This window comes from Terrapene carolina, unplaced genomic scaffold (genome assembly GCF_002925995.2).
Source record: "Terrapene carolina triunguis isolate 2854851 unplaced genomic scaffold, T_m_triunguis-2.0 Scaffold68, whole genome shotgun sequence".
Classification (NCBI taxonomy): domain Eukaryota; kingdom Metazoa; phylum Chordata; order Testudines; family Emydidae; genus Terrapene; species Terrapene triunguis.
The window spans coordinates 16608725-16635195 of NW_020664419.1; positions in this window are offsets into that span (position 1 = coordinate 16608725).

Sequence of the window (26471 nt, forward strand, 5' to 3'; positions counted from 1 at the left end):
GGTGCTCCTGGGTGGCTGCCCCCCAGCGCCGCAGCCGGGGCTGGGCGAAGTGGCCCGAGCCGCCCAGGGACTGCGGCAGAGTGGCCAGAAGCAGCAGCAGCAGCGGGGCCATAGAGGGCGGGGCACTGCAGTGCAGGACCTGCATCCCGCTCTCCGGGGCTCCGCTCCCTCTGGGGCTACCCTGCCCCAGCTCCTCAGCCCCCTGCTGGGGCAGTCCCCTGGCTCTGCCCTCCCAGGTCCCAGCCGGTCCTGGAAGCGGGAGCCCTGGCTGGAGGAACCCTGGGCTGAGGCACGGCCCGGGAGCCCTGCTGCTTACCCCGACCCTGTCAGCGCCGGACTGGCTGTAGGTGAGGGGGGAATGGGCGGAGTCAGCACTGGTGGGGGGGAGCCCAGGACTGGTGGAGGCAGGAGGTGCGGGTGGAGGGGGAGATAGAGCCCAGAGCTGGGGCGGCAGGGGGGGTGGGTGAGGGAGGGCACTAGTGGGAGGGGTGAGAGCCCAGGGCTGGGGTGAGGGGCAGCCAAAAAATTTCTTGCTTGGGGCGGCAAAAAACCTAGAGCCAGCCCTGGATAGATAGATAGATCTAACAAATACAAGAAAGGGGAAGTTGATAGTAATGAATATAAGCTAAGTATAAGTATATAAGCATAGTAATGAAAATAAGCTAAGAATTGTAGAAAATTGATAAGAGAAGCAAAGGGACACAAAGTGAACTCTATGGCTAGCAGAGTTTAGGATAATGAGAAAGAGGTTTTTTAAGTGCATTGGGAACACCACGAACAAAAAAATCCTAGCAATGGTATTGGTCCATTGATAAATGGAAATGGTAGCTTTATCAATAATATAGCAGAAAAGGCAGAAGGGCTCAATAAATATTTCTGGGGGAAAAGTGATTATGTAATCATATGTTATGATAACACTCTTGCCATTCCTCTAGTTTCCCAGGAGAATGTTAAACAGCAGCTACTAAAGTTTTTAAATTAGGGGGTCTGAATAGCTTGCATCTAATAGTTTCAAAAGAGCTGGCTGAGGAGCTTGCTGGACTGTTAATGTTGGCTTTAAATAAATGTTGGAACGCTGGGAAGTTCTAGAAGATTAGAAGGAAGCTAATGTACTGATATTTAAAAAGGCTAAGGAGGATGACCCAGGTAATTATAGCCTTGTTAGTCTGACATCAATCTCAGGCAAAATAATAGAGCAGCTGATATAGGACATGATTAATAAAGAATTAAAGTAGGGTAATATAATTTTAATGTCAATCAGCATGGGTTTATGGAAAATTGATCCTGTCAAACTAACTTGATATCTTTTTTGATGATATTACAAGTTTATTTTAATAGTAATAGCACTGATGTAATATACTGACTTCTGTAAGGTGTTTGACTTGGTACCACACAACATTTTCATTAAAAAAACTAGAACAATATAAAATTAACATGGCACACATTAAATGGGTTAAAAGCTGGCTAACTAGTCTCAAAATGTAATTGTAAATTAGGAATAATCATAAAATGGGTGTTTCCAGTGGGATCCGTTCTTGGCCCTACGCTATTTAAAGTTTTTATCAAAAACCTGGAAGAAAACATGTAGGAACAAAGAATGCAGGCCATATTTACAGGATGAGGGAACTCTATCCTGGGAAGCAGTAAGAGACAATAGTCTGTAACTCAATCAGAGAAGAGGAGAGGTCACAAAATTGTATCCATTATGAAGGAGACACTCTACTAACATAGGTGTCTCACGAAAGGTGGATCCAAGCTTTCTGGACTGGACAAGCACTATAAAGACTGACTGACTATTGGGTGAAAAGTACCTTATTAGACAAGAAAGTAAATTGTTAATAAGTATATGTCTTTTATTTTGGGGGGAGTGGGGATCATGGGAGATAATCAGTTTAACATGAGCTCCTAGTGCACAGGCGGGCAAACTACAACCCACGGGCCACATCCAGCCTGCGGGACCGTCCTGCCCGGTCCTTGAGCTCCCGGCCGGGAAGGCTAGCCCCCAGCCCCTCCCCTGATGTTCCCCCTCCCCCGCAGCCACGCCACCACGCGGGCAGCGCTCTGGGTTACGGGGTTGCGCACTCCTGCGGAGCAGAGCGGCAGCGTGTCTAGCTCTGGTTGGGCAGCGCAGCTGCCAGACATGCTACTCTGAGCGGCATGGTAAGGGGCCAGGGGGTTGGATAAGGGGGGGGAGTCCCGGGGGGGCAGTCAGGGGACAGGGAGCAGAGGGCCGTTGGATGGGGAGGAGGTTGGGGGTGGTGGTCGGGGGACGGGGAACAGGGGGATTGCATAAGCGTGGGAGTCCCAGGGGGCCTGTCAGGGGATGGGGGTGTCGGGTGTGGATAGGGGTCAGGAGACAGGGAACGGGGGGATGTATAGGCATGGGGTTCTGGGGGGCCTGTCAGGGGGTGTGGATAGGAGTTGGGGCAGTCAGGGGACAGGGAGTAGGGGGGTTGGATAGGGGATGGGGTCCCAGGGCAATTAGGGGCAGGGAGTCCCGGGAGGGGGCGGTTAGGGGACAAGGAGAGGGGGGTTCGATGGGTCGGGGGTTCTGAGGGGGGCAGTCAGGGGGCAGGAAGTGGGAGGGGGCGGATAGGAGGTGGGGGCCAAGCTGCTTGGCCCTTCATACAGTTTTGCAACCCTAATGTGGCCCTCGGGCCAAAAAGTTTGCCCACCCCTGTCCTAGTGCGACACTGTGGCCAAAAGAGATAATATGATCCCTGGATGCATAAATAGTGGAATCTCAGTTAGGAGTAGACAGGTTATTTTACCTCTGTATTTGAGACTGGTGCAACTGCTGCTGGAATACTGAGACCCATTCCTGGTGTCCACAGTTCAAGGATGTTGATAAATTGGAGAGAATTCAGAGAAGAGCCACAAGAACGATTAGAGGATTAGAAAACATGCCATATAGTGACAGACTCAGGGAACTCAATCTAGTTAGCTTAACAAAGAGAAGAGTTACGGGGTGACTTGATTGTAATCTATAAGTACCTATATGGGGAATACATATTTAGTAATGGGCTCTTCAGTCTGGCAGAGAAAAACATAGAAACCAATGGCTGGAAGTGGAACCTAGGTACATTCAGACTGGAAATAAGGAATACATTTTTAAGAGGGAGAGTTAGAAAACACTGAATTACAATGTTAGTTGAGTGGAGCTACGTTCTACACAATACTCCTTTCAAACATGGAATTGACACTGGCATGAAACATTGTGCAAATAATCAGTGTATCCAACTCTGGTCTCATACACACAGGTGTTACACTAGTGACATTCCATGTACTTCAGTGAAGTTACTCTCTATTTACACCAGCGTGAGACCAGAATCAAGCCCAGTAAACATAGGGCAATTCTTGAGAACTCTTCTTGATTTAGAAACAATTTATTTGTTGAGAACTGCCATCTTTAAAGAGTTAAAACTTTCCCTACACCATTTTGCTTATTTTCCTAACATACATCTAAACTGACTTTTTTTTTCCTACCAAAAATATAGGGACAGCTGTAATTATAGGTGCTCAAATTCGGAGGTGATAGCCACTCTGTATAGCATTTGAAGAACTCTAATTGACTACTAGTGAATGCTGATATAGCCATTTGAGGATGTAAAGTGCTATATCATACCGGTTAGCATTAAAGTCTGTGCCATTTTGCCTTTTCCTAATTAACCTTGGAAATCCCTGTAATTAATTATTATAAAGAATACTGAAGTATTGGCAATTCGTGACAAGCAGGAATTATAAGTTCTAGTGGATATGACTGTATACTCCACAGTTTTCCTGAAATACTTACATAATACTGAGGAAAGCTAGGGGGGTCTGAAAATATGCCTGTGTCACAGCCAAGTGACTGACCTAAACTTGTACAGTGATGTCTTAGAGAAAGCTGAATAAAATAATAAAGCCCAATCATTAATAAAGAGGAATTCAAGTAACCCTGAATTGGAGCTTCCCTATGCATCCTCTCCAACTGCAGCGCTTCAGGTTTCTAGCAGAGCCATACTTCTACTGCCTAAGCTCCCGCTGAAGTGATCTTTCCCTCCCTTGGCTTCTGCTTTGACAGAGCAGATTACGCACATTGTACTGCCTCAGTTCCTGCCGACTGATTATTGCTGCACCTGTGATGCCTTAAATTAGCTACAGCTGTACTGGTGAAGATCTAATTGCTGCCATTTGTCGGGAAGCTGATGACTGACTCAGTCTGTCTCACTCTGTGGATCCTGTTGGAGAAAGGGTAACTCCTATTTCCCCTCAGACAGAACTTCAACCTACGGGAACTGGAGAAGTCAAGACTAAACTAAGGTTTTTCATTCACCGTGAGTCTCGTCCAGCTCCCAGCTTCAGCCAAGCTGCAATCCTCCTTTAAGCCCTTCAGTAGAGAAATAAGAGGAAAAAAGTTGTTTGGTTTTTTTTCAGGGAAAAGTATGAAATTGAGAAATTGCCTCAGCAGTCTAGGAAATCAGAATAATGGAACAGATTATTAAATACTTTGGGCTAGATCTTCTGCTAGTGTAAATCAATATAGCTCCTTTAGAGCTTGTGAGGATGATGTCCTGGTCCTATTGAAGCCAATGGGAGTTTTGCCATGAACTTCAATAGGGACAGAATTTCACCCTGAGGCTCTGGCTCCTTCTCCGTGCACCATCTGTATCCTATTCTCTCATATATACACATGGAAATGGGGGGATTCTGAATGCAAAAGAGGAACTAAAGAATAAAGGGGAATATCCCCAGGGTCTTAGAGAGGGAAGGGAGTAAATCTTCCACCATCCCTACTCAACAGCTTTGTGGAAAGGCTCCTTTAAATAACTAACAAACAAACAGGAGACCCTGAAGTCCATGTTGAGCTGCTGTAAACTGACACACAGCCAGGGCCGGCTCCAGGCACCAACATTCCAAGCAGGTGCTAGGGGCGGCAATCTGCAAGGGGTGGCAGTCCGTGTGTTTTTGCCGCCCCAAGCAGCGCACCGAATTGCCACCGCAGACAGCGGGGGCAGTCCGTGTGCCGTTAGGGTGGCACGCACGTTTCCGCAGTGGCGGCAATTCAGCGGCAGCTTCTATGTTCAGCTGCCCGCGGCGGCAATTCGGCGGCTTCTGTCTTCCGGCTGAAAACACGGGATTCCTAGCTATGACTTTTAGCTTTCCTCAGTTTGATGTGCAGTGGAACCGAGCCTATGAATTTTAAAAAGTAAAGAAATTGTGAAGCTACATAAATAGTTTCTTTCTACAGCACTTTCCATGGGAATATCCCAATGATCTTTATAACTATAAATTCACAAAGCATTATGACATATCTGTTCTCTCAACACCTCTGTTTTTACTAAAGTTGTGCAAAAATTTTTGAACAAAAATGTTCCATCAAAAATGTAGATTCAGTGACACCAAAATACATTGATAATTTGGTCAATTTTGCCTGATTGTTTCAGTTAAAATAAAACCCTAAAAATCCAGACAAGATACATTTCATTTTAACATTTTTGAAACATAACATTTAAATTTTTTTGTTCAAAACAACTTTATTTCAAAATTTCCTTTAATTTTATTAAAACATCAAACATTGAAAAATGCTTAATCAAAATATCTCATTTCAGATCAAATAAAACATTTTGTTGACCCAGAACAAACTTTTTCTTCAATTTTTTTTTATTTGTCAGCGAATCAAAAATCAGTTATTCACCCAACGCTAGTTTTTACAGCTGGGGGAATTCAAAGAAGGAATGGTTAAGTTTCCAGGTCACATAGCTATAAAACCCAGGTCACACACAACTCAGGACCAGGAATAGAATCCAGGATCAAGATTTTCAAAAGTGATTCTGAGCGCCTCAGTTTTTGGGTGCTCCCCTTGAGATACTTTAGGGGCTCTAGATTTCCAGTGAAGAGCTGCTCAGCCCTTTCTGAAAATCAGAAAGTGTCCAGCTCTAGCCGGCCACAGAGTGCAGTGAGGTGGCAGTGTGTGCTGCAGAGGAAGTGTGCTGGTGAGCCTTCAGGTAGGTGAATTCAATGACATACTTTTGGTCATCAAAAAACAAAACAAGAGACAGAGATTCTAATTTATTTAGTCACAGGGGCTTGCCGTGCTGCTAAGGGAAATCAGAAACACAACTGACTACAAACTTGAAAATTTGAGTTCAGAATCTGAGACGAAGTACCCTCGCTGGCCATCACTGCTTTTTTGAATGCATAGACCCTTTTTTTCATGCTCATGGGGCCCAGGTAGAATTATTTATGATGAGCTTGACTTTGCCATTAAGCCATCTTAATGATGACACACAGCTCCGGGGAGACACACAGCTCCGGGGAAATGCCAGGACATTCTGCTTTGGGGAGATTCCGTGGACTGAGGCTGAGCAATAGAGCAGATCAGGAATTTTTTAATGAAATTTTTTTTGCTGAATTTGTCAAAACTGAAACTGTTCACAGGAAAAGGACAATTCTGGTGAATTTTGCACTTTGAAAAAGTTTTGATTTTTTTTATACCTGGGGTCTAAACACCTCTTTGTTTGGAAATTGACATGAAATGTTTCTGAATTATTGGAACATTTTGATTGAGTTGGTCTGAAGGGGATCTTTAGCTCGTGGTTGACTTTTTATCCTGTTTTGGGGAAAAAATTGAAATCTTAAAAATTCTTTTGGGATGGAAAAGCTGTTTCCCACCCAGCCCTACTGAGCATTCCCTGCTACCTCCTTCTATGTGCCGTAATGGACTGCCTCATGTACTGCCAGCCATCACTCTGGGAAGGAGTGAAGGGGGAGCAGAGACATATCCCCAGTTCTTACCTGCTCCCTCTGCAGTTCTGTTCTCCCCACAGCGAGCAGGGATCCCTGAACTTCTCCTGAGCATGGGGACTGGAATTCTGCCCAGTTCTTATATGGATCATGCAAGTGCGGGAAAGATTTCTCACACACTCCCTCCCAGTGCATAGCTGACTAAGGGCCAGGCAGAATGTGGTCCTAAGGCAGTTTTGCAAGGTATGTAGTGTGATGCCAGTACGGCCTTCCAGCCTCCTGCATACATTTCCAAATTAGACATGCAGACATGTTGTAACTAAAGATGGGCTGGAATCCAAACCCCAGATCTGAATACCACTGAGCATTGTGAAAGTCTGGAGGTTTTGCAGCTTGGGCTTATCTTTGCTCGTTTACAGCCTCTTACAGCTTTTAGTCAAAACCAGTCAAGCTCGGCCTGCTTCTACAAGTTTGGTCCACTGCATGACAGATCAAAGCCATTAGTCCTTCCAGGAGATCAGTAAATATGGGAAGTCACTCATCAGAGCCCAGCCCACCGATGTGCCTGGGTTCATGGAGTGAAATATTGCAGCATCTGCAGAAGCAGCAGCACCAGGAAAGAAGAGATTGAAAAAGGTGATGATAAGCACAAGGTGACTATATTCTTGGTTTAGTCCCTCTATTTCCAACAAGCAGATGATGTAGCTGCTGCTTTTTGCTCATAGTGCCTGGTCACTGGGCTTCTTTGATATTATGCCTGAATCTCCTTACACACTGGTTTCACCCGGGTATAAATCAATGTATTTCAGTTTAGTCAGACCAGCATAAGCAAGAAGAGATTTCTGCCTGTTCCACTAATTCCTGAAGGTCGAGCAAAGACTGAAATTCATAGGTTCAGAATGGTTACTGACTAGAGGAAGAGAATAAACTAATGGATTCCTGCTAGTCACTGGCAGAATCACTCTTGGAGCTGTACTTCTCAATACAAGTCATTGTTTTTTCTAAAACACAGATACCATGGATACAATATCAATTTTTGATTATTTGAAGGAAGCTCTGTAGTGATTTAGGCCATGATCTAGCATGGTATTCAAGCATGCACTTTAATGGGCCTACTCACATGCTTAAAGTTAAACGTGATTAAGTGTGTTGCTTGATTAGAGCCTACTGCTTTTCAAAAGATCAGTTATACTAGCAATTTTTCTCTTGTCCCAGCTCTGCAATGGATGTCCTAATTGCTTGAAATCTTCCTGTTGCTATTTTTGTCTTTGGCTAGCTCTTGTTTAAGTGAGGCCAGGTGGCTTAAAGTTTACTTAAAATATTAAATGAATTAAAATTAATTTACTACAAAGTCTCCCAGTATGTTTTGTGTTATCAGTGTGTTTAGATTGGAGAAGTGTCCATGTCTCCTTCTGTGTCCTGAAAATGCAAGGATGCAAGTACACTGTATATACTCAGCAAATAAATAAATAATCATAAACTATACAGCGTATTTTCTAATTATCGCCAAAACCACAAACCAGAGTAAGGCAAGATGTAACTCTAAAACAATTAATGTAAATGGTAAACAAATAACTTTGGGGGCCAAATTCTCTTTCCTTTAGTCAGAGCTGCATGTTATTACTGAATATAAAATGACCACACACCAATTGCTTTGGTCTAGTGCCTAGAAACCACAGATTTCTTCAAGAGGAATTTAATTCTTGTGTTCTCAAGTTTGCTCAGTTTACTTAAAAACAAACTGTCACTTTTAACATGACTTAACCACTTAGCCCAGACTCATGCAGAGAAAGTCCTCTTCTGCTTCAACAACTCCCTTCTGTAGGAATCCTCCTTAAAACAAGTTCACTTAATATAATCTTCAATCCAAACTTCCCTCTCTCCCTAGTTTAGAACAATATTAGTGAAGATTATTTCCCCCCAAACCCCTACCTTTTCCCTGTGGGAAAAGTTTCACTACCCACATTCTAAGCCATACAGCATTTATTGTCAAATTGACAAAATTTGACGATGCTCCTGAGACTCAGACAAACAGCAAACCAAATCTGCTCAAGACGGCAAGCCCTAAAATCTTCCGTCATGACAATACTGCAAGTTGAGTAGACACTGGAGGGTGGGATTTTCAAAAGGACTCAGAGTTGGCCTAACTCTGCTCCCAGTGATGCAGATGGGAGTGGTTTTCAAACACCATTTGAAAATTCCACCCATCTTTCTTCAACTTCTCTGTATGCTATTGGCTTGATAAGAAGGACTAGAGCTCTGCTTTGTAAATCCTCCTCTACTAGGTTGTGTCATCTAGTGGGTAGGTCACCAGACTCTGAATCACAAAGCCTCAGTTCTATTCCTGGCTTTGCCACTGACCTGCTGTGCAATCCTGGGCAAGCCACTTCACATGTCTGTATCTCTATTTCTGTGATGTTGGGGATTACTTTCTAGCACGAGGGGGGTCCCAATTTCTGTTGGAATAATGATTATTTGAGCATATCCAGACAATCAAAATTAAAAGTGTGCCCATAATTTATATAGATATTTAATCATGACACCACTAGAGCCTTATGGTTACTAGTTCTGAAAAATCCTAGATTACTAATATGTAACTTTAAAAAGGGAAATTGCTGCCTACTGGTAACTCCTCTTAGTACACATACACTTCACTGATGAACAGAAACTGTGCCTTAACTCCACCCCCCAACATGTTGCAATACTTTAAAGGCCATGTGTTCGAGCTGTCAGTATGTTGGGTTTGAAGTCTCTGCATCAGTAGGTCACTGTCCTGGCCCCACTGAAATCAGTAGGCATCATCAATTTCAGTGGCGCTAACATTTCAACCACATTGTTAAGGCCAACTTTTGAAGAGACTGAGAAACCTTCAATATTGCTTTTATGATTGAATCCATGCTGTTATAAAAGTGGTAAATATGTGAAAATCAACTGTAACTAGAGATTAAAAAATTGAATCAAATAAAATATGTAACTTTAGCGCCCTCGTGGCCAAGATGGAGTCTGCTCTGCAGGCAGCTCTGGCCAAGAGAAGGCGCGCGCAGGAATGCAGCAGGAGAAATCCCTTCCACCCCAGGGGCACCTGTTCCAAACCCCCCAGAGTGAACACACACACCCACAGGAAAAGTACAATGGATATAACAAGGGAAATATTTATTTACAGAGGGATGAGAGGAGAAAAACAACAAGGGGAAATATAGGGGGTGCAGTAGAACAGGGTTGCATCCAAACCAAGGCCCCACGGGCCCAGTGGTAGCACAGTCTGACAGGGCAGACACCGAGCAATGTGTCTGCACACAGAGTTCAGGAGTCCTGAGCAAAGTTCCAGTCCAGTGGTGAGTCTTGGGTGCTCCTGGTCGTCTTCGGCGCCAGTGAACTTTCCCCCAACAAACCCCTCCGGTGCCCTCTTCTGCCGCTCTCTGCAAAGCCACACAGAGCGACCACCTCCCCACTTAACTAGCTACACCTCCCTCCTTGTTCCCAATGCAGAGTCCCAAGCCCCAGTATTCACAGCCCCATGCAGCTCTGGGCAGCCGTGATACTGGGTCCAGCTCCGGCCTGTCCTTCTCGGGTGATTCCTCCCTGGCACAGAGCTCCTCCTGGCTCCTGTCCTGGGGTGTCCCCGATTGGCCCTGTCCTTCCCAGGCTTCAGGCAGGTTCTTCTCTGCTGCTTCCTTTGGGAGGGCCTGCGGGCTGCTCCCTCTCTCTCCCTCTGAGCTTCAGAGCCAACCCCTGAAGTTTCCCTCCTTCTTTCCTCACTCTCCCCTTCCCCCCTAGGAAAAAGATTTAAAGGGGCCATGCTCTCTAAACTCCAAAGGAGTTACAGATACTATAGAAGGTATCCATTTTTTGTTTTGTTTTGTTGTTGTTTTTTTTAGTGTAGGAACTAATTTAAAGTTTCTCACTATGGGTGTCCATAGGCTTGTGTTAAAAAGGTCACATTTTGCCAGCATGGTGGTAAATAGAGTCGCCGACTTTCTAATCACACAAAACCAAACACCTTAGCCCCACCCCTTCCACAAGGCCCGGCCCCCTACGCCACCCTTTCCCCTTCCCCCCCCCCCCCCCCCCCCCATTCCCCCCCCCCCCCCCCCCCGTGCTCCCTCTTCCCCCCCCCCTATCCCTGGGCTGGGGCAGAGGGTTGGGGTGCGGGCTCCGGGTGGGGCCAGAAATTAGGGTTTCAGGGTGCGGGCTCCAGGTGGGGCCAGAAATTAGGGTTTCAGGGTGCAGGAGTGGGCTCTGGGCTGGGGCAGGGAGTTGGGGTGCAGAAAGTGGTGAGGTCTCTGGCTGATTGTGTAGGCTCTGGGGTGGGGCTGGGGTTTGGGGCTCAGGAGGAGACTCCAGGCTGGGGGTGTGGGGCTAAGGTAGGGTTACCATATTTCCACAATCAAAAAAGAGGACACTGGGGGGGGGAGCCCCACCCTAGCCCCGCCCCTGCCCCCATCCACTCCCTCCCACTTCCCACCCCCTGACTGCCCCCCTCAGAACCCCACCCCCCCCACTTCTTGTCCCCTGACTGCCCCTTGCTGAGAACCGCCCACCCTAACCGCCCCCCTAGAACCCTACCTGTCCCCTGACTGCCCCGACCCTTATCCACTCGCATGGGTGGCAGGATTGTAGAAATTTTGGTGGTGCCCAGAACACCCCCCCACCACCACTTGCCTAAGGCTCTGGGAGGGGGGTTGGGTGGGGGGGAGGAGGTCTGGGGTGCAGGTCCTGGGCTGGGGATTAGGGTGCAGGAGGGGTGCAGGGTGCAGGCTCTGGGATAGAGTTTGGGTGCTGGGTGCAGGCTCCGGGCTGGGGCAGGGGGTGGGTGTGCAGGAGGGGGTGAGGGGTGCAGGCTCTGGGATGGAGTTTGGGGGTGGGAGGCAGTGCAAAGGGAGGGGTTGCAGGCTTTGGGAGGGAGTTTGAGGGCAGGAGGGTGTGTGTGGGAAGGGGAAGGGGGTTGGGGAGGGAGTTTGGGGATAGGAGGGGATGCAGGGGTGAGGGCTGTGGGTCTGAGGATGAGGGGTTCATGATGCAGGAGGGGGCTCAGGGATGGAGCAGAGGATTAGGGTGTGGGGGATGAGGGCTCTGGCTGGGGCTGGGGATGAGGGGTTCATGATGCAGGAGGAGGCTCAGGGCTGGGGCAGAGGATTAGGGTGTGGGGGGATGAGGGCTGGGGCTGAGGGGTTGGGGGCATTGGAGAGGCTCAGGGCTAGGGTGGAAGGGCAGGGGAAGGGCAGCCTGTCTTCCCATTAGTGGATGGGGGACGCTAGGACCCGGGGGCAGCAGACAGCAGTTGCTGCTGGCTCTGGCAGTAAAGGAAGGAAAGGGAGAGGCAGGCAGGGAGGGAGGGCCCCACGGGGGGGACGCGCGGAGAGGGGGTGGCAGGTGGAGGCCGGGGACCCATCCAATACTCCCCCGCTCCCTAACTGCCCCCCCGGACTCCCCTTACCATTCTGGCTCCACGTGTAGGCAAAACCTGCTGCCTGGTGGGTCGGTTTGTGTGTTACACAGGGCTGCAGACAGAGGGAGTGGGGAGCAGGGGAGGGCTCTGGCTGCTGGAGGCCAATGGGAGCGGCTCAATCGGCCCAGCCGCCCAATCAGCAGCCGCACTCTGCATGGAAGGGAGGGAGGGAGGCGAGGGAGAAAAAAAAACCCGGACATTTTAACCTTGTTACCAATTCCTCCCGGACGGCTATTTAGAGACGCAAAAGCCAGACATGTCCGGGGAAATACGGACGGATGGTAACCCTAGTTAAGGGATTTGGAATGTGGGAGGGGGCTGTGGGTTGAGGCGGGGGTTGGGGTGCAAGAGGGGATACAGGCTCTGGGCTGGGGGTGCTGGCTTTGGGGTGGGGACAGGGATGAGGGGTTCAGGGTGTGGGAGGTGGCTCTGGGCTGGGGTAGGGGGTTGGAGTGCAGGGGTGGTGAGGGCTCTGACTGGGGGTGCAGGCTCTGGGGTGGGGCCGGGGATGAGGGGTTTGGTGTACGGGGGGGGTTCCGGGTTTGGGAGGGCTCAGAACTGGGGCAGGAGATTGGGGAGGCTCCCAGTCAGCGGCACAGCGGGGCTAAGGCAGGCTCCCTGCCTTTCCTGGCTCCGCGCTGCACCCCGGAAGCAGCCAGCAGGTCCAGCTCCTGGGGGGGTGGGGGGTCGACAGAAAGCTCCATGCACTGCTCTCACCTGCAGGCACCTCCTGCCCAGCTCCCATTGACCATGATTCCCGGCCAATGGGAGTGCAGAGCCGGTGTTTGGGGCAAGGGCAGCCTGCGGAGCCTCCTGGCCCCCACGCCTAGGAGCCGGATCTGCTGGCTGCTTCCGGGGCCAAGCACGGTGCCAGGACAGGTAGGGACTAGCTTGCCTTAGACCTGCAGCACCGCTGACCTGCCTTTTAACGGCCCAGTCGGCTGTGCTTACCGGAGCTGCCAGGGTCCCTTTTTGACCGGGCATTCCAGTCAAAAACCAGACCTCTGGCAACCCTAGCACTGGAAAAAAGCATTAGTCCCAGAATTGTTCAGCTTAACCTGAAGTTTTTTTCCAATATCATTCACAGTTTACACACAACAAGAAATGCTTAACTCTAGTGTGTTAAAATTCATGACTAAATAGCTCATGCAAATCTAAACTGAGTTTTAAAGCATAATATTTATGCAAGTCACCAAATGGTTTCTTTTATTATTTTTAACTAAGTCTGCATCTTGGCATGAAGAAGCAGAGATTTTACCATTGCCGTGTCTTATCCAGCATGAAACCACGGAGTTGCAAACTGTCGGAACATCAAGACAGCCTTTGCGGTGTTTCCTTCTGCTTGTCATGCTGGAAGGAGTGTGTGTGTTCATAGCTAAGCTCAATGAATCTTGACTGCTCAGTTAGCTAACAGCATGTTTGCTTAGATATGGTAATGTAGAATAGTTATTGGCTCAGTTTATCAAATGGTTTCAACATAATGGTTGAAGGCTACCAAGGTAGTTTGACTTGACTAAGAAGAATAATCATTTGTTGGCATGTAACATGCAGGCTTGCCAACATAAATTGCTGCTGTTGGTATGACCTGGCAGGCACACAGTACCTAGCAACCTCGATTTGTTTAGGAATCTCTCTCTAGCAGTTAGGAATTTAATATCTTTAACTTTCAAAACTGTATGAATTATAAAGTATATTTTATGGCTACATTGCTATTAAATAGCATGTGATCTCTCCCCTCCTGAAGTAAAAATAGCCTATTCTTCCTATCTAGGAATGGAAAGTCATTTCTCCTCTTTTGCCCCTCCAAATGAGACATGTGGCTCATTTTAATAGTCTACTGAAACCTGAGCAACTTCCAATGAATGTTGGCATTGAGAACTTTGCGGTCAAGGTCTGAGGATTTTGCACAGTGAGGGGTGAGAGAGGGACAATAAGGATTTTTTGTTTTGAAACAGTCATGTGAGGTAAGGCCTCTAAACCTTTCGGGCTGTCTATATTTAATAACAAGCCAAATTCACTAGTTAATATGATATACTTCAGCTACCATAATTACAGTCCATTATAGCAGATATAAAACAAGGAATCTAAAGAGTAAAGTCTTTTTAGGCTTTAAACTCAGACTTTTTCTGTGGGGGGGGGGGACATGTGTGTAATAAAATACCCATTAAATTTTGCCATTCGGCCATGAGAAAATAAAAAGCAAAGGAATGAAGCCTTTGTCAATAATTATGCTTTAGATATAAATTGTAGTTGTACTACTGAGCAATTTAAATGAGACCCTCCACACACATACCCCTTTAGTCAGGAATAGTAAAGGAACTTTATCATTAAATAATCTGTGCTAGGTAAAGCCATGATCAAATATTAACATTGACTGGAATTTTAAAAGGAGTTTAAGGGAGTTAGGCATTTACTTCCACTGAATTTCAATAGGATTTTTGCAACTAAATCGGGTAGGCTTCTTAGCCAGTCCCACCCATTATTCATTTTCAATACCTTATTACACCAAGAAAGTGATTGTCATCTAATTGGATTTAAAAATTACTGCTTTAAACTCCTTTAATTTAAAAATTACTGCTTTAAATTATGTGCTTTCAAGTAAACCTCAAGCACATAAAATGAAAATGTTGCTAAAGTAAAAACTCTGGACTAGTTATTTCCCGACTTTAAAGTCCAGTGACCCATATTTATCACAGGGATGAAGGAAGTCATAGAAATGATTATCTACAATTAACATGGAACCAACCATTCATGAGAAGTTTGAAAAATTTCATTAACATTTTCCTTTTAATTGATTTATGAGTATTTGCCCATTTCCTGGTCTTGGTCAGAAGTAGACATGGAAATTGTGAAATTATGAAAGAAATACTATCTTGTACAGTATTTCCAGTATGGCCTGAATCTTAAAATCTTGGAAAGCTCCTGAAAGCCTGTTCTCAAAAGATTTGCAGTTCAATTTTTTAACCAAAGCGGTTTGGATAAGCACAAAGCACCAAATCTTTTAGTTTGTGCCTTGACAGGTGGAGAATTATGGTTCAAAGTTAAAAATATATTGGCTTTGGAAAGGACACTAGTAAACACACATTGGTTTTGGAGAAAGAATTGGGCCTAATCCAAACCAGTGTAAATATAAATTATAGTACCTAAAGTAATAGCATATAATGTAATTGAAACCAAAGTATAGGAACAAAACCAATGCATTTTAGTTCTAATACATTTTAGAGCACATGTGAATTTGACATTGCGATGTTTTAGCTCAAAATTCTCCCAGCTCAGTGCCGACTCTCCACACACATACCCCTCTCTAAGTTCCAAGTAAGTTATTCTCTCAAACTGTGATCAGTTCTAAATAATCTGAACTGGTTTGTCTAAACAAAAATAATAAACCCACAGACAATCTTTACACAATTGTTTAATGGTTTAAAATTGTCTTTAAAATGGCAGTTTTTTTAAGGTAAGCAACATCCAACATGATACATACTTGACATATAATTCCCATTTATATATCATTACCATAATCATTTATTGGGTCCCAATCAAAATCCGTAAATGTTAATTTTTGCACTTTTTGATTCTAACCAGAAGGAGAAGTGCTGAGACTGGTGGTTCCCCAACTGATTCCACCCCAACTTGAAGCAAGAAGCACTTGAAGTCTTTTTAGATCGTTTATCCCCAATAATATATGATGTCCCAAAATTTTTTGAGGGTTTCCTCTCTCCAATAATTACATTAGAACATTGGAACAATGAGCACTGATAATTCTTGGTTATAAAGAAGAGCCACATCTCTGTGATTTCTCATACATTTTTTGCATTCACCATAACAAACATCTCATAATAATCACCGAAATCTTGTCTTCAGGAAAACTTGTCACCAAGATCCTAGGACAAGATTTAGAGCAAGGTGACTAGTGATTTTGGGTTTCTCGGTGACTTGCTCATTGCTTACAGATTTTGACCAGCATGCAGGCTTCCTAAATACAATAATTTGGTCAGGACACCACTTCAGTTCTGTACTGTATTTTGCCATGCAACTCCAGCGATAACAATGATGTAACCCAATGCAGAATTTGGCCCCATATTTCAATATACACAGAAGAAAAAGGCAAAGGAGCAACAAAATTAATACTTAACAGATTAAAGGGCCAAATTCATCGGGGCTGAAAATGGTAATGTCAGTTACTGCCTGAGTATGAATTGACCAGAAAATGAGATAAGGGGTAAACACCACTGATTTGGCATTCAAGGAGTGTACAAAATGAGCATAACTGACATTCATCTGGTATTCACTGGGGACCAATGTCAAGTTTGGCAAAGGATCCTATTTAAAATAATGGGAGTTAAACGCATGACACAAAGGCTGAATTTGTCCCTGATACTATTGGGGATGATGTGGGCTTAAGTCAAAGTGATGGGGTTATAGAGGTACTGCTTTATTTTACATCCTCCTGTGAGTTGATTTCCCTGCCACACCATCCTTTCTTCCTCTTTATATTTTGGTTACACTCACTCTGCACATTCACTGAATGCCAAATCTGCTTTGCCACTTTCACCTATATTATGACCAACTTGTATCCGTCATGCAGCTTACCTCACCAGTTACATCACTACTGGATTTGGCTCAGTGATGGATATTTACACCCGTCTGCATTCATGGGTGAAAGTTCCCAGTTAGGATTGGGACTTAAGTGGTGTGTAGACCTTGGGTTGATTCTCTATCTATGGTGAATTTCACCTGAATTTAGCATATAGAATGAAAAGTCTAAAGAATGCTTTTCTTGGAAAGCATAGTTTAAAATACTCCTAGGTAGAAATAAAATTGAATTGTTGTAATTTGAGATTAATATACTTATTTCAGCTTCCAACTTTCAACTATTTGATTTTAAATGTAAGAGCTAATTTGAGAGGCACTTGCTTAAATTACATGGGAGAAAAGATGTGTTGATCAATAATATCTACCATGGATTAGAAAAAAAATAACAGGGCTTTTACCTGATATTTTATTTTTATATATAATAATTTTAATTAAAATAATTTTTGTTTAGTGCACTTGATATTTAAGTGTAGGTTCTCTATACACAGAATTTTTAGAGTGCATATTCCTTTTATTCTTAATCATGAGAATTAAGTGAGTCAATAATATGATAAAAATGTAATTACTGAAACATCTAGTTTAAAGTTTACTGTGGTTCTGCTAAACAATTAGGAAATGCTAAAATTCAGAAAAAAGATACAGTTGATTCCAAAAGAAAAAAAAATCATTGATTCCAGAAGCAAAAAATACTTCATTCCAAAATGTTATTAAGGTTTCTGAATGCCAATAAGGCATCTACCTACTGAATTATTTATAAAAACAAGCACTTAAAAGGAAACAGTTAAAGGCATCATAATTCTTAAGCTGCCAACATGGGCCAGAATCTCAGCTGGTGTAACCCCATGAACTTCAATGAAACTGCCAATTTACTCCTGTGGAGAATCTGGCTTATCATTCTTTTTAAGTAAAAAGTTCCACCTCTCCGTAATAAACAACACATAGCTGCAGAGATGGGTGTTGAACAAGCTGTTAGTCCTTGTTAAAAGCTCCTAATATATAGGTCACTGTCATTTATACTGAAGAATTAAAGCTGGTCAGATAATTTTAAAAAAAGAAGAAGAAAATTTTAATGAGAAATGAAATGTAGTACATTTGTCATGATTTCCTCCTCACACACTTTCTGATGAGCTCTGTAAAGAACGCTCTTAAGCCCCATCCACTTAAACAAACAAGCACAGGCTTAATTTGAAGTATGTGAGGGGTTCTATTGATTTCAATGTGACTCATCATGTGCTTAAGTGTTTTATTGGATTAAAGCCTTACTTAGATAACTGTTATATAAGGACTCCTATGCCCATGCTAAACTGCAAACATTCTGTAGGCTTCCAAAACGCTAAGATTTACACACACATAACATGTAGCCCGTGAGTTGTTCAACTGAATTCAATGGGACATGTTTAAAACTGATCACATAAATGTTTGCAAAATCAGAGTCAGAGAGGGCTATATGATCACATGTACACACACCTAGGGACTGATCCAAAGCCCATTGAAGTCAATGGAAAGACTCCCCTCCCATGACTTCAGTGTGCTTTGATGAGTCCCATAGTGCCTACTCCTGCTCCCACAAGAAGTCACTGGTTAGGTCTACACTGCAATGTAAATAAATAAATGGAGATATCCCATCTCCTAGAACTGGAAGGGACCTTGAAAGGTCATCGAGTCCAGCCCCCTGCCTACACTAGCAGGACCAAGTACTGATTTTGCCCCAGATCCCTAAGTGGCCCCCTCAAGGATTGAACTCACAACCCTGGGTTTAGCAGGCCAATGCTCAAACCACTGAGCTATCCCTCCCGCCTAAACCCAAGATTCAAACTCATGCTCAAGCCTAACCTCCCCTTCCCTCTGCACACACAAATCATGGTAACCCAGGGCTCGGACGCAGGGTCCCAGGACCTCACGGTGGCGGAGGGTGCAAGCCTGAGAGAAGCTGGAACGCAGGTTCAAGTCCGATTGCTTTGCAGGGTAGATGCAGCCCCACCAGACTCTTGCTCTGGGAGTCCACCAAAAGTATGCTACAATCTCACAGGCTGACTTTCTTTGTCCTCTGGACAATCAAGTTTGGTGAACAGTCAAGTTTTTCCACACTGCACCATGAGCAAAGGACTAGAAAGACCACATTTTGGAAGGGTACTAGGAAATCTGGGATGTGGGCAGTTGGACTCAAGCATACATTATGCAGTGTAGCTGCTGGATCCGCAGGTTGGATTTAGAGTTCAGCAATTCCTAACCTGGTTAAAAATGAGTGTAGATGCTCAAGCCCTAGGTTAACAAATCCAGGGTCTAGTAATTTGAGTTCTACTAACCCTGTGCTTACACTGCAGTGGTGACATACTCAATGACAAAAATCAATCAATGGGAGCAGAATTGGATCCCAAACAAAAATCATGAATAACTTTGCTTAGTTACAACAATCTGTTTCTTCAGATATAGTCAGGATATGTATTTGCACTTAGATTTAACAATATGGAAAGCTTGAAGGATAACAAAATATTTTTATTTATATGCAACTAGAGCAGAGTGATTACCACTGTGCCATAATGCAATAAAAAGGCTATTATATTAATCAGGAAAACACATTTTCTTCAATGAAGAAAATGGAGATGTGGTTGTGTTGTCTATTTCCCTTCAGCATACACCAAATACAAATATCTATATCTATTTTGGAGTTTGGTTAAAAAAAAACCCCTGGGGGCAAAATGGATGCATATTCCTACAAGTTAAAACACAGGATAAACAAGGACTGCTGTTCTATTGCTTTTTTCATTTCTAAGTAAACTTGCCCAGAGGCAGGTGATTGTTTTGTTTATTTTTATTTTTTACTTATTTAAATACCCTTTTTCATTGCTTTTTAAGACCCCCAGCAATCTAAAACCATCTGTCTTTTGAGCTGTACCAGGGTTTGGTTTGTGAAGGACTTTGCAGTCTGGGTTAGAAATGAAGCAATCCCAGGTTTACTTGAAAATTCAAACTGAAATCTCTGAAGTGATCCTCAACCCCACCAGCTAACCCCTCCCTACAATAAGCCATGGGGACACCACTTCCTTCCCTTAGGCCTGGTCCACACTAACCCCCAATTCGAACTAAGATACACAACTTCAGCTACGGAAGTCGAAGTACCTTAGTTCGAACTTACCGCGGGTCCAGACGTGGCAGGCAGGCTCCCCCGTTGACTCCGCGTACTCCTCTCGCGGAGCAGGAGTACCGGCGTCGACGGCGAGCACTTCTGGGATCGATCCGGGATTGATTTATCGCGTCTAGACAAGACGCGATAAATCGATCCCAGAAGATCGATTGCTTACCACCGGACCCGGGGGTAAGTATAGACGTACCCTTACTTTAAATGGCTTTACAGTGCTCTTCCCCTTATTTGAAAATGGCACTAAGGAAACAGGCTGGAGCAGAGTTTGTCAAGTTTCCACCAGTGAGAGCAACCTTTTTCCATATTCAGCAAACTTTCACAACTCTGCACTCTTTAGATTCTTATTCCATGTCCATCACCTTGGTATCTAAGCACCCATGAACCCAGTGTTCGCTGTTCTAGTGGGCTTGACATCTGATGCAAGTATTTAAGACAGCTCTAAATGGGCTTTATATATTATATTTAAATGGTTAAAAACTGCTACTCTTTATAAGCCCCACAGAGCTCTAAAATTTCAGATGTTGGAACTTTTTCCTATTTTCTTCCAGGTTTTTCTGTTTCCTCGTCTCTATTCCACCAACCACAACACATCACCTCTCCCTACTGCCAAGCTTACAAGCAGCTTCTGTGGTATTCCATGGACCACTGAACAAGGAATGTCTAGCGTAACATGATCTGCACTTTCCTGTTACAATGGTTGCTAAAGAACTCTGCATCTTCTTATCCCACCCTCCCAATCCACACACAAATTCTGAGGCTTGGAATTCCTATGTCTGTCTCCAACTCCAGTCTTGCAGATAGAACTTGGAAGATCTCTCTGCTGTCACTGGGCCTGTAAAATTACCAGATGCTTTCATACACAATTCTGCACACTCTTCTCCTTGAACATAATTTCATATGTCTTTCATTTCATTTATTGAAAGAAGATTGTCAGTGCTTAAGCAGTCTAGAATAGATATGTTCTTTAAAAAAATAGAATTCAGGTTCAGTTTGGATCTGCATCCAAAAGTTCAGATGTTTCTTTGAACTCATTCCTTGATCCTGGAGTGGGGAGTATGGACTTAACATTGCTATTGCTTATGCACGCATACCTCAGGAGGCGATAAATAGAAATCAATAGTTATACTGGTGTGAAAGAGAGGGAAAATAATCAGGTGTTGCATCTCCAACCCCACGGGAAATGCATATGTTCTGTAGATAACTACACAGCACAAGACAACTGAGAATTTAGCCCTCAGTCTTCAGGGTGAGAGCCTGTGCTTCACCTCTCAGGGTATGTCTACTTCACCATTAAACTCCTATGTCTGGCCTGTGCCAGCTGACTCGAGCTCGGGCTACAGGGCTGTAAAATTGCGGTGTAAATGTTTGGGCTCAGGCTGGAGCCCAGGGCCCAGAGTTCAGACTCCAGCCTGGGCCCAAACATATACACTGCAATATTACAGCCCCATAACCCGAATCCCAGTGTGACAGTGCTGCCCGTGGGAGCCAGCTGAGGTCACTCAATTAGGGTGAACTGCAAACAGAACGGGGCAGACAAACCCCAAATACTGGTGGATATTCCAATACTTAGATTTACCAGGCCAGCACGAAACAGCTTCTATAGTACCTCACTAGTTACTTAGAAGTCCAAAGGAGATCAAAATTGGAGGAATTAGAGATATGGAAACATTTCAGAATCTCAATTAAAGTTCAAGTCTAATTTGGTTTAAAAAAACCCAAACAAACAATAAGATAAAGTTTGGGTGAACTGGAAGGGTGCCATTCTTATTTTTTTTTCTGAACCTTACCCATCCCTAATTTACAAACCCCAGATATCGGGCTAAATAACTGCAAAGATAAGTAACTAAATAAAACAATTAAAAATCCAGTAGCATCATGAGTAGAGATGCAGAAATTTGTTCAGATAAAATAAAAGCTAGCTCAATGCTTTGACATCCCTAAAGGCAAGCCACATCTTGAAAAGTTCATCTCACTTTTCTTTTTCAAGCGCTTATTTCCTGCCAGAAGTTGCAGTGCTGTATTAGCTTATGAATCCTGGAAATCATATAATATAGTCTCTTCCTGTGAGATTTCCAACCACATTTTGCAGACTGAAAAGATCCAAAGACTCACATAAAGCTTTGAGAGGTATCTGAACTTCTGGGTGTTTAGCTGAACCAAACACTTAAGTTTTGCCCTTTGCTCATCATGATTCCCGAAAGAATCATTAACTTGAAACAACAAGAGTCATTAATCTACCTTTTTAGGTAGGAATGGGAAATTGAAAAGGTAAAGCATTTCCTATCAATTTTCAGTGAGTTGCACTGAATTTGTCACATCTCGCACTTACTGTAATGAATGGAGATTTAAAGCCATGTGATTCCCATTACCATTTATAGAAGAGTAACGTCAGTTATCCACACTGGGCAGAAATGATACGTCTATGCTCTTCACTTATAATAAGTAGGGATGGGTGAAGACTGGAAGAGAATTAAGAACTAAAAGAACTGAGCAAATAATTGATTTTTCAGTTTGGTGGCCAAAAAGGTTTATTTCCGATCCAATTTTTATTTTTATTATTTTTTTTAGGATTTTTCTTGCTGAAACAAACAAAAAAAAACAGAAAAAAAGTATTCAGGTTGAATGAAATGTCTGAATACTGTTTTAAAAATGACACTTCAAATTGATGTTTCGAGAATGTCAATTCAAAACAGGTTCGAAAAAGTCTAAATAAGTTTTGAATTTCTAAACTGTTTTTCATCTGAAACTCTTTTCCAAATTCAACCCAAATTTATGAATAGTTTAGGTGCCCTAAAATGTGCATTTTTCAGCAAATTTACTATTCGCCAAAAATCTTTCATCCAGCTCTAATTAAGAATCCTTTCACCAACCAGCCCACTTCTTTCTCCATTTCCAGAACTCTACCCTATGAAAGTGAAGCTTTCTGACAGCTCTGAATCTTCAGTTAACCTTTTTTAATATAATTTTATTTTTGCATGTCTCTGCACTCCATAAAAACAAAGGAAATGCCAAAATATCATGACAAGAGCTGCATTTTTTTGGTATTTCTGGCCCAGCTGACAGAAAGAAGGATTGTATGCAGTGCTCTTGCAGCTGGTTGGTCCCAAGATATTAGAGAGACAAGGCGGGTGAGGTAATATCTTTTATTGGCCCAACTTCTGTTGGTGAGAAAAACAAACTTTCAAGTTTACACAGAGCTCCTCTTCAGGCAGATGACCCGAAGAGCTCTGTGTAAGTTTGAAAGCTTGTCTCTCTCACAACAGAAGTTGGGCCAATAAAAGGTATTACCTCACCCACTTTGTCTCTAGAAAGAAGGATTGAAAGCCTCACAAACAGACTATTCTGGCACCATTTCCAGCCGATTGTTGCAGCCTAACTGGTCCAGCTAAGCGTTTAGGAGCTAGATTCTACTACCTTACATTATGGTGAATAGTACCTACTGACTTACATTGACGTCAGTGGGGCCAGGGTTTCACCCATAGTCCTTAAGGGGCCTGATTCTTCGACCCCTATTCATGTGGAGTAATATCTGGCTCCCTGAGTAGTCCCAAAGACATCAAGATGACTCAGCCTGTACGATGCTGCTCATTGTGAGTAGGAATATCAGAGTCAGACACCTACTAAGCATTCAAACTTTATCGGTTGCTTATCCAAACTGGACCAGGGCTGGATTTTGCCACCTACCTCACAGTGACTGGGACTGCAAGTGGAGTAAGGTATTACACACTGTGCGTAAGGGTGGCAGGACAAGACACCAATGACCAGATGCAAAGCCCATTGAACTTAATTGATAGCACACCACTTTGAAAAGTATTTTTGCTCACATAGGGCCTGCTCCAAAGTCTACTGACTGCAGTGAGTCTGTCTCTATGATGGTGTCATGGCTGCAGTGTGCTGCACCAAGAGGCAGATCATAGATGTATGGCTGGGGACCTAAGCTTTCCTAGGGATTCTAGTTTTGAGTGCCTCAGTTTCTGTTGGTACCACTTTGAACACCATATTCAGTCTAAACTTGAAGACCACAAGAGATGGAGAATCCACCACTTCCTTTGGAAGTTTGTTCCAACAGCTAATCACTCTCACTGTAAAAAAAATAAAAAATTGTGCCTTATTTCTAACTTGAATCTATCTGGCTTTAACTTCCAGCCATTGGTTCTTGCTATGCCTAGCTCTGCTAGGTTAAAGAAACCTTCAGTGCCCGATATTTTCTCCTCATAAGAAAGTTATTAGCAAAGGACACTCTCTTAAACACCCACATTTGAATCACTTACAGATTAATTCAGCATTCCTTACAAATGTTGCCCCAGTGAAGTCAGGGAGACAACTCACCTGAGTAATGGCCTGTAGATTGCATTGGGTTTGATTAGAAGCATTGGCATCTACTGTAAGTTAGCATAGGTATTTAGGGCCTGACTCAACAACTGAAATAAAAGACTTTCCAGTCAGTTAAGTGGACCCTGGATCTGGCCCCTAGTTAATATCTATGATAGTCATTTTTGGCCCAGATTGACCCCCGTTTCTCTATGGGAGTGTAAGGGGGGCAGGAAGAAAGTGTCAGTGGCTTCCTCCCTGATTTCTATTGTGTCCCTGAACAATAGGGACGCAGTTGTACACTCAACAGAGAATGGGAACAGCTGGGGCCATGGTGTTACCTCCTGCACCAAGCATTGGCAACCAGAGATGGGGAAGCTGCATGCTCTGAAGAAATAGAAGGAACCATGGTCACCCATTCTCGCAGAGCTCCATGAGGAATTCTCTCTCCCTAAGTGGTACAGAGTTTCACTTCACCCCAACATGGAGCTGAGCCTAAATGGCACAACTGAGCCCAGAGGGAGTGACTCTCACGTTAGCTACGGAATCCCCGTTAGGTCAGCCAGCAGCGAAAGGGAGGAGGAAAAACTTGGACAGGGAAAAAAGCCATGTGCATATGTCCTGGCTCCAAACCTCTCCCAGTTGAACACTACGGCTTTATTTCTTTCAGGTAAGAAGGATAAAAATCTGTTAATAATTTAGTTTGAGAGCCCCATCTTTGAGGATTCGTTTATATGCCAGTAATGGAAGAATTCATAACAAACAGATTTTACATTTCTTTTATGTGAATATCATGTCAACGTTTTTGTATTTTTAAATGTTCCATCCTAATTGAGGATAAGTTTATAGAAAAGTAAAGTGTTACCTACAATTACCAAGGGACAGATTTGTGGTGAAATCATACCTCAGGAAGAAATACAAATTAGTTCATTCTAGCTTGGCTTGCATAGAAATTATGCTAACTATTAAAATATGAATGCATGAAAATGTTATAAAGCTCAGATCTTATCAGAGGTCAAGTTCAGAGGGACAGAACGCAACTGGAAGAACTATCATAGTGTTTATTATAGACTCCATAGCCTGTAGTACATCCTTATATTTTATAAATAAATCATGCAGGAAGATAGAACCTACAGAATAACAGAGAAAAATGTAATATGGAACCAATCTAATTTTATCTTTAACATTTCTCATCTTATCTGGCTATAACATGGTTCTTATTAAATGTTAGCAATACCATGACTTGTCTGAGCCAATTGCAGAACGAGTGCTGGCAGTCACACACTTTTCTGAAGCACGGTAGCTAATGAATGAGAACTTCCTTTTTTTAAGTCATCATTTATGATACTATAGGCCTCATTCTCCTCTCACAAACACACTGTAAACCAGGAGTAACTCCCTTGAAGTTAAGTGAGTTACACTAGTGTAAAACTGGTGGGAGAGGAGAATCAAGCCCAATATGCCTCTTTGTGATCAGAAAGATGAAAGCAAATGGTTTACCATATAGTATTTTAGCACTGGGCATATGGGAATTACATGGAATCAAGATTATCTGGTCAGATTTCTTAAGACATATGCTAAGGGCCAAAATGACTTCTGTGGGGTCCCTGTGTAGGCAGAATGTGGCCATTACTTTCTGAAGACATCATTTGTGACTAACTCAGGCCCAAAGTCAATAGGACTTAGGTACATGGCCTTAGACTGCAAATGCTGGATTGCTACATTTTTAAAGATCCACCTAGTAGCATTAGTAACATAAAATTAATTTGCCATTTAAGATTTAACTAAGGTGACCCCGATTACATAGTATCTCAGCACCTCATAGTCTTTAATGTATTTATCTTCACAACAACATTGTGAGGCTGGAAAGTGCTATTATCCCTACTTTACAGATGAAGAACTCAGGTATAGAGAGACTAAGGGTACGTCCAGACTACCCGCCATATCGGCGGGTAGCGATCGATTTATCGGGAATCGATATATCGCGTCTCGTTAAGACGCGATATATCAATCCCCAAACGCGCTCCCCGTCGACTCCGGAACTCCACCGGAGCGAGCAGCGGTAGCGGAGTCGACAGGGGAGCCGCGGCCATCGATCCCGCGCCGTGAGGACAGGAGGTAAGTCGGAATAAGATATGTCGACTTCAGCTACAGTATTCCCGTAGCTAAAGTTGCGTATCTTACATCGACACCCCCCCCTCCCCGAGTGTAGACCAGGCCTAAGTGACTTGCTCAAGGTCACACAGGAAG